The sequence below is a fragment of the Gigantopelta aegis genome, unplaced genomic scaffold (assembly GCF_016097555.1).
Source record: "Gigantopelta aegis isolate Gae_Host unplaced genomic scaffold, Gae_host_genome ctg7578_pilon_pilon, whole genome shotgun sequence".
Taxonomy (NCBI): Eukaryota; Metazoa; Mollusca; class Gastropoda; order Neomphalida; family Peltospiridae; genus Gigantopelta; species Gigantopelta aegis.
In genome coordinates, this window is record NW_024535928.1 from 33 (window position 1) to 9050 (window position 9018).

Sequence of the window (9018 nt, forward strand, 5' to 3'; positions counted from 1 at the left end):
CTTTCAACGTGGTATGGCCGTAGACAACAACTGATGTAAAATAAAGGTATACGTATGTAATATTCCGGAAGTGAACATTCAGCATTCATTTTTGTTTTATTTTTTTCGACGGATAGGTAAAATGGCGTTCGGTGGGACCAGGCGCATGTTCACGAATTCAGCGCGGGGGTGGGGTGGGGTTGGGTTCTTCACTAAGCTCGATTGTTTGACGCTTCGAAACTAAGTTTTTGTTCCACGTCATAAACACTTATTTAAGAATCGCTGTTCACCGGTTGTAACAGAAAGATACCTTATAGTTCGTATCCTATACGGTAATACGCCTCAGGTGAGCGCTCTGCGCAGTAAACTTGATATTGCCGTAATACTACAATGAGAAATGACGTCACGGAATTGTTTAACGCTTGGAAGCGGAGTTTGTCTTCTGTGGCGAAAACAACGATATGAAAAAGAAAAAGAGAAAGAAATATGGTTGGGACGGGATAAAACCAATCGCCTTCCTATCGTGCAACGGATCGCGCCTCATGTTAGCGTTCTACCCACTAAGTTCAACATCGCCCTTGTGTTACGATGATAAATGACGTCACTGAATTGTTTGATACTTTGACAGTGTAAACAATTATTTGAAAAGATATGCTGGGGGTGGGGGGGGGGGGGGAGGCACGTGTGTGTTCGTGCATGTGTGTATGCGTGCGCCCGTGTAGATGTATGTTTAAATGTGCTGAGGTGTCAGTAAACAAGGATCGCTTTCTTTTTTGTTTTTGATTGGGTAGGGGTTGATGAGTAAAATATAATTATGTGGGGAGCGGGAAAAAAGGGAGGTGTGTGTCCCTTTTTAGGAGTATGCATTTACAATACTGTGTCTGTGCGTGTGAATAAAAATCAAATATTGCAATTATGTATAAAACCACTTTCGTGTGATTTGTTTGGCTCTTAAAAGAGCCGCCACCAAGTGGCGTCTGCATTTTATTCCTTTCTTCATCTTCGAATTCGGATTCGGATTCGGGGGAGACGATTGCCACCTTCAAGCTCAACTCTGCGACCGTTTCTGCTTTCCAGCAAGCATACTCGTAGTAATAGTTCCGGATTCCCTCTACTGTTGCCATCTTCAGTCGCAGGTTGTAACAGAATGACTTGTGGTTGTCGATTCTCGCTTTATCATAGCGAATCTGGAGGTCTTCTAGGCTATTGTTAAGGAAGATGATCTGCCCACAGGCTCGTCTGAAACGATTCTCCGTTTCGTAGAGTTCGGCGTATAGATTGAATTTCTCCATTATATTGAACTGCAGTGTCGTAATTATAAAAATGAAATGTACAGAGAGAAGAGAAACATGCACTTTATATTCCTTATGACACGCACTAATACTCAATGTCACGTCAGCAATATATACATTGTACACAAATCCAGACCACTCAAGTGCCAGTCAATTAGTTGATCTAATTAACAAACAGAATGACGTAATCAAGGCAATTAGAATAACGGGTAGGCACCTTCGTTAAAACTTTAACTGTTAATTTCTTTGACGTGGTCCTAAAACAACAGTGCTCCTTCAAAGATGAATTTATTTATGACTAGCCTCAATAATAATAATAATAATAATAATAATAATAATAATAATAATAATAATTAATTAATAAATAAATTAAATCGATATTCTAAAGTAAATTAAAATATTTTCTTTATAGAAAAAATGTCTACAGCACCCGGTGTTCCCAGGCGGTCACCCATCCAAGTACTAACCGGGCCCGACGTTGCTTAACTTCGGTGATCGGACGAGAACCGGTGCTTTCAACGTGGTATGGCCGTAGACAACAACTGATGTAAAATAAAGGTATACGTATGTAATATTCCGGAAGTGAACATTCAGCATTCATTTTTGTTTTATTTTTTTCGACGGATAGGTAAAATGGCGTTCGGTGGGACCAGGCGCATGTTCACGAATTCAGCGCGGGGGTGGGGTGGGGTTGGGTTCTTCACTAAGTTTGATTGTTTGACACTTCGAAACTAAGTTTTTGTTCCACAGCATAAACACTTATTTAAGAATCGCTGTTCACCGGTTGTAACAGAAAGATACCTTATAGTTCGTATCCTATACGGTAATACGCCTCAGGTGAGCGCTCTGCGCAGTAAACTTGATATTGCCGTAATACTACAATGAGAAATGACGTCACGCAATTGTTTAACGCTTGGAAGCGGAGTTTGTCTTCTGTGGCGAAAACAACGATATGAAAAAGAAAAAGAGAAAGAAATATGGTTGGGACGGGATAAAACCAATCGCCTTCCTATCGTGCAACGGATCGCGCCTCATGTTAGCGTTCTACCCACTAAGTTCAACATCGCCCTTGTGTTACGATGATAAATGACATCACTGAATTGTTTGATACTTTGACAGTGTAAACAATTATTTGAAAAGATATGCTGGGGGGGGGGGGGGGAGGCACGTGTGTGTTCGTGCATGTGTGTATGCGTGCGCCCGTGTAGATGTATGTTTAAATGTGCTGAGGTGTCAGTAAACAAGGATCGCTTTCTTTTTTGTTTTTGATTGGGTAGGGGTTGATGAGTAAAATATAATTATGTGGGGAGCGGGAAAAAAGGGAGGTGTGTGTCCCTTTTTAGGAGTATGCCTTTACAATACTGTGTCTGTGCGTGTGAATAAAAATCAAATATTGCAATTATGTATAAAACCACTTTCGTGTGATTTGTTTGGCTCTTAAAAGAGCCGCCACCAAGTGGCGTCTGCATTTTATTCCTTTTCTTCATCTGCGAATTCGGATTCGGATTCGGGGGAGACGATTGCCACCTTCAAGCTCAACTCTGCGACCGTTTCTGCTTTCCAGCAAGCATACTCGTAGTAATAGTTCCGGATTCCCTCTACTGTTGCCATCTTCAGTCGCAGGTTGTAACAGAATGACTTGTGGTTGTCGATTCTCGCTTTATCATAGCGAATCTGGAGGTCTTCTAGGCTATTGTTAAGGAAGATGATCTGCCCACAGGCTCGTCTGAAACGATTCTCCGTTTCGTAGAGTTCGGCGTATAGATTGAATTTCTCCATTATATTGAACTGCAGTGTCGTAATTATAAAAATGAAATGTACAGAGAGAAGAGAAACATGCACTTTATATTTCTTATGACACGCACTAATACTCAATGTCACGTCAGCAATATATAGATTGTACACAAATCCAGACCACTCAAGTGCCAATCAATTAGTTGATCTAATTAACAAACAGAATGACGTAATCAAGGCAATTAGAATAATGGGTAGGCACCTTCGTTAAATCTTTATCTGTTAATTTCTTTGACGTGGTCCTAAAACAACAGTGCTCCTTCAAAGATGAATTTATTTATGACTAGCCTCAATAATAATAATAATAATAATAATAATTAATTAATAAATAAATTAAATCGATATTCTAAAGTAAATTAAAATATTTTCTTTATAGAAAAAATGTCTACAGCACCCGGTGTTCCCAGGCGGTCACCCATCCAAGTACTAACCGGGCCCGACGTTGCTTAACTTCGGTGATCGGACGAGAACCGGTTTTTTTTTTTTTATCTTTTTATTTACAATATCAACATAATACATAAATAAATACAACATGTATATAATAAAAAATAAATAAAAACACACACACACACAAACAACCACTCACTGACTCACACCAAGCACACTTGTATAATTATTTAAAACTTTATAGATTTCTTATAAAATCTTGAGGAATATTGACTGCTAATACTACATATTAAGAGGATATTTAAAGATTAATACATCATTATTCAAGTCAAGGAACCTATTATCCTTAATATATTTGTTAGTAAAAACAGGAAGTTTATTTTGAAAACGATATTTATTAAGAAGTAATTCAAAGAACTGACGCACGTAGTGCTTAAACAATCTAACAATATTGATATTTGACCCTCTTGATTCAGCTATTACACGTCTTTTAAAAACTGATATTCTATAAATTGACAAGATAATGTTTAGGAAATCATATGGACAATTTTGTATTCGAACATAACAACCAAATAGTAATAATATTTTTAGCTGTTGTAAAGAAAAACCTGTTTTCTGAAATATTACAATACACATTTCATGAAAGATTGATAATAAATCATACAATTCATCACAATATAAAAACAAATGACACAAATCTTCATCATCTTTCATACAAACTGGACATTGACTGGACAAAACTTTACCATATTTATATAATTTACAATATGTAAAAATAATATTATGCGCTATTTTGAAATCCAAATCAATGAATTCAGGAGATTTATCACAATAATGAATGGATTTCCAAATTGGCTTCCATGATACATTAAAACTAAATCCTTCCATTTTTCTAAACATGTAGGTAATTTGAAATTTTGAGCAATTAAAAGAGAATATATTAATTTAACAGTGAATTTACTTGAATTTATTATTTCATTATTGTAAATCAAAAATAAATCTTTTACTAAAGAAACATTTTTATTCTCACTATTAATAACTGTTTTCCATTCACCTGGAAGTGAGTTTATGATAACATTATAAGCAGAAGAAATATTGGCTTTAGTTACATCAGGACATTTTTCCTGAATAATTTCTACAACAGCAGAAACAGGGAAAAAACCTGGTATAACTTCATAAACAATATCAGCCACAGTGACTATATCACTTTCAATAAAAGAACTAAATAGTAACAATTTATCTTTATACTTAATATAAGGATTATCAAAAAGTGGCTGAGATAATATTTCACCTAAATCCATAGCAAAATGACGTTCACCTTTAGTGACCGAGTCCCATGCTGACAACACCTCAGCATAAAAAGGATTAATAGCTACTAGAGAATGTTCATTAAAAACTATACTAAGAATGTTATAGGATAAATTCATATTCATATATTTTTTAAGAAATTCAGACATTGTATGTTTCCAAACAGCTTTAAAATCATGATCAAAATATTTTTTCAGCATCTTAACACGAAAAGCAACCTTTTTAAATGAAACATCTTGTATATTTAATCCACCCAAAATTGTATTCCCAATAATTGTAGAATATTTTATTAATGGTATTTTACCGTTCCACATAAACTTACAAAACAAAGTCTGAATTTCTTTTTCTACCCATTTAGGAAAATGAATAGTACTTATCATATACCACAATCTAGAAGATAAAATAGTATTCCACACCGTAGCTTTTCCATTTAAAGTAAGCTTTCTTTTACCCCAAAGACTAATTAAAGCATTTAATTTATCTATTTTATTTTTCCAATTCAATCTTTCACATAATTTCTTGTTTGGGCCTAAATATATACCAAGAATGTTAACACAATCTTTATTAATAGACACAGGAATATTAAAAGATAAATCCTTAGACGTAGCCTTGCCAATACAGAGTACTTCTGACTTATCAATATTGACCTTTGCACCAGTAGCAAGACAAAAAATATTAACAGTGTTAAAAACAGCCTCAACAGACTGTGTCTCTCTAACTGTAATAGTAGTATCATCAGCATGCTGAAATAATAAAGAATTAAATTCATTTGCTATTCTAATTCCATCATTACTATGTCTATTCTTAATTAAACTATTTAAAGGTTCTGCTATAATAACGTAAAGCATCATAGAAATTGGACACCCTTGCCTAACTCCTCTAGTTATAGAAAAGAAAGATGTTAAATGTCCATTAATTTTTACACAACTTTTTATATCATTATAAAGTACTTTATCCATGATATAAATTTATTTCCAAAATTCAAATTTATTTAAAACTTTTACTATAAAGCTGTGTGAAACTCTATCAAAAGCTTTTTCTTGGTCAATTTTAACAATAAAACCTTCATCCTTATTTAACTCAACTAAATCTATAACATCTCGCACCGACATAATATTATCTGCAATATCCCTTCCTGGAACACAACAAGTTTGTTCAGGGGAATAATCGATGACATAACTTGTTTAGCCGATTAGCTAAAAACTCTTGAAATAATTTTATAATCAACATTCAAAAGACTTATTGGTCTAAAATTTTTAAGATCTGTTTTATCTCCTTTTTTCTTATAAAAAAGACTAATTACTCCCTTTTTCATACTTCTTGATAACTGTTCTCATTTTCAATCGACATCACACTTTATGAAATAAAGGTTTTAAAACATCCCAAAATTTAATATAAAATTCCACAGTAAGACCATCCATCCCAGGAGATTTATTTTTATTCATTCCTTTTAAAGCGTCAGTCATTCCTCTATCGAAATATCTTTGTCACAATTTTGAATTTGTATATCATTTAATTTATTATTTATTAAATTTAATAACTCAGCTTTCTTTTTCTATATCTTATTTTTCCTGAGTATACAATTTGGAATAAAAATGTTGCGCAAAGTTTAATATATCTTCTGTTTTCCTAAATAACCCATTGTCCGTTTTAATTTCTTTAATTGCATTAGATTCCTGTTTTGATTTCTCCAAATTAAGAAAAAGGCAAGTATTTCTGTCTGATTCAAAATTCCATTGTACTTTCGATCTAAAATAGACGCCTTTACACTTAATGGTTTCAATATTTTGTCAATTCCTTCTTCCAAAGTTTTAATTTTGTTATATCATAATCTTTATGTACAGATAATCTAGCATATTCACGTTTTTAATGCATCTTGAATAAAATAGTATTTTTCATTTTCAGCTTTACGTTATTTGTGGCAAAATATATAGAAACATCTTTTTCTTTGATATTTTACATTATCCCACCAAACTAGTGGCTCAGAGTTGCAATAAATGGAGCCTGACATACCATCATTAATAACATTAAGAATTGTTTCACAAAAAACCGTTTCATCCGATAATAAACCCATTAATTATAAATCAAATCCTTGCCCCTCGTCTCAAGATGAGGGACAAAAGTCAAGCTTAAAACATATATAAAAATTTCTGATCACTAAACGCAGGTGTAAGAAGTAGATGTGAAGTTTATGAGTACAACTTGCAATAAAGTTCTCGAAATTAAAACGATCAAATTATAAGACTGTTTCACTGTATATTTCTACAAGTTTGTTGATCGACCCTAAATTCTATCTCTTTACTTGGGTGTGCGTGTCTAACGCCAAATTAGCAACAAGATCCTGATTGTTAATAAAGACATGTAAAGCATTTGCTACGCTTTCAAACAAATTTGTTTATTATGTACACCAATATCCAAAGAAGGATCCCAAAAATTTCATTTAGCAAGCAACTGCAAGAATATTATGTTTACCAATTTATAAAATTTATCTACGTGTTCAAAGTTTAAAACCATTTCGTTCATCGGTTTTTTGTTGGTGCCATAAACATACCATAAAATTTGTAACTCATCATCTTCAATACTATCATTAATATTCAAAAATCGCATACCTTCATTTATCAACAGCTATCAAAAGTAAAATTGTATGTATGGACCACTCTTTTGATATTAATTATTGCCACACCCTTTCTATTATTATTAGGACGAATTATGATATAAATATTTACCATCCCATAAATGTTTGTATAACTCTCAATAAATATCTTGATCATCCCACAACGTTTCTTGTTTAAAAAGTAAGGGTAAACTATTGCTGACTTTTGACTTAGACTCAAAAATGCTGCATCATTTTTTTTCTGTCAAATCCCTAAGTTCTTTATTCAAACTTTAAAGGATAGCAATACGCAGCATTAATGATAAAAGTTATTTTTTAAAGTACCTGATCTCGATCTTTATTTGTCTCTTTTTACTGTTAAACCTCAATTCTTCTTTCCATCCTTCTCATCTTCTTGCATGCACAGTACAACCCTCCTTCTTGCTTTCCTCAGGACCACTCTCCCTCTCTCGCTTTTCCTTCCGTACTCAACAGTTATGCTCCACAACCGCCGCATAAGCTGGTCTTTTAACAAGTCTGTGATCTTCGAGTCTACTCTCCTCTGTTTCACCTCAGTTAGATTTCACAGTCTTTACAGTCCAATCTAATTCCACTTTCGAATAGTCATCATCGTTAAATTAAACCTCGTCATCAATTTCAGCTTGGCTCTCTTGGTTGTAGACCCATTATGCTTGTTCTTGACTTAGCTACTCTTGACGACGTATTGCCCCTTGCGTATACGGACGGTTTCTGCATAACAGGTTGTCAGGTCTAAGGGGGGGTTGTTTCAATTTCTCTTTGACAATTACGGCCATCTCATCAGTCATTTTTCGGTTCCTCTCACATTCCCCTGTCCGAATCTTGCTCGTACCAATTACCCAACGACACGTACACGCCCGAAATCACGCCCCTATTTCTCACCAACCCATGACATTGTATTCCCTCAACGAGGCATGTGTGGGGGGTGCGGGCTAATTTGTCTGCATTTAGAACCAGTTGGTGTAGGGTACAGTTTTTAATTATATTTTGATATCTCCAACCACTGATAACAAACCTTTAATTGATGGGTATTGTCAAACTCTAAAGAACGGTCTATCCTCTTCAAACGTTTGAAATTCATAGCACGCCCTAGGCAGGGGATAGCTTTCACTCACCATTATGTTGGAAATCTCAAACTCTCACCATACCACCTGGTTCCCCAGCTATGCATGTTAGTTTTTTTTCATGCATCCGTTATTTCAGCATTGGGGTGGAACGATATTTCAATGTTCATTTTCTACCAATTTTGTTGAAATGAATTTTCAATCATCATGGAGCAGAAGCTTTATTTGGCAAACTGCAAATCATTTTTAACCTACCCACACTATCTTGGAAATACCCTCAATGTTTTCATTTTAATAATTAAAGCCATTACATTATTTTCCTATCTCAAACGTCTTCGGCAAAAACACTCATTGCCTGTCCTCTCGTCCGCAAATTTATATCTCGTACATTTCTCTTCCATTGCCCGACACACGCTAAAATTTCGACCTTCATGGCACTGCATTTTAGATATAGCTACAATCAATTTTAATCGTATTTGCGTTCATTTCTTTTTCCAAAAACAACCTACACTGTACCATCTTTCTTGAAAGATTTCACGGCTAATTACCTTCTTTTTTTTTC

The 9018-nt window shown here is 34.4% G+C and overlaps 1 non-coding gene across 1 annotated transcript; it reads right to left on the bottom strand.

The window, feature by feature from the left end:
* Positions 1-1689: 1689 nt before the first annotated feature.
* LOC121366872 lies at positions 1690-1808 on the bottom strand. The gene has a single exon (XR_005957244.1). It is a non-coding gene; the product is annotated as a 5S ribosomal RNA (ribosomal RNA).
* Between the last annotated feature and the right edge of the window lie 7210 nt (positions 1809-9018).